Below are 800 nucleotides of genomic sequence, written 5' to 3' on the forward strand. Positions count from 1 at the left end.
ATCAAGATAAATTTATATCATTTGTTCAAACTATAATGAACCGATTTCAAGGCCGGTTAAGATATAGATAAATTTTGACAAACAATAATGTGATCAAATGATATCAAACAGGAATTTATTTTATTTTATGGCATATTAATTTAAATCAAGACTATAGGTTATAATATTTAAAATATTATCTAGTCAAAGATATGCATTTATTAAAATCAAATATGCATTTATAAAAATTAAATATGCATTTATAAAATCAGAAAAGTTTTTAAAATTTTATCAGTTACAAAAACAAACATCAATGGTCAAAGATATGCATTGATTAGGATTTATTTCGATTTTATTTGGTTTGACTGATTTTCAAAGAATCTAGCCGAATATGGCTCAAGATGTTTTTGACTGTTTTGAATTTTGGATTTGCTGGTTGAGAAAACCAAGCAAGAAGGATTTAGGGGATTGATATGTATAATGGCCATCAAGATACATATTTAGATTTAAGGATTTTGATGGTGAGGTTTTTCATGGCCGGCTTATTCATCCTGCTAGAATAGCTGGTGATGCGGATGATCAAAGGGTTTGATTATGGTTTTTGATCATTTAGACAATCCGGATTTAAGGTCGGATCAAATAGGAGAAAAAGGGAGAGCCGATTTAAAGGCTTATGATTTTATGATTTTCTCTAATATTTTTTATGATTCAAATAGTTCTTAGAAACAAGATTCATATAGATCTTAGATTATTAATAAGTTTTATAAGTTTTTAGAGATTCTTAGATCTTTAGAGATTCAAATAATTTTAGAATCAAAATT

Source organism: Brassica oleracea, chromosome C9 (genome assembly GCF_000695525.1).
Source record: "Brassica oleracea var. oleracea cultivar TO1000 chromosome C9, BOL, whole genome shotgun sequence".
Taxonomy (NCBI): Eukaryota; Viridiplantae; Streptophyta; class Magnoliopsida; order Brassicales; family Brassicaceae; genus Brassica; species Brassica oleracea.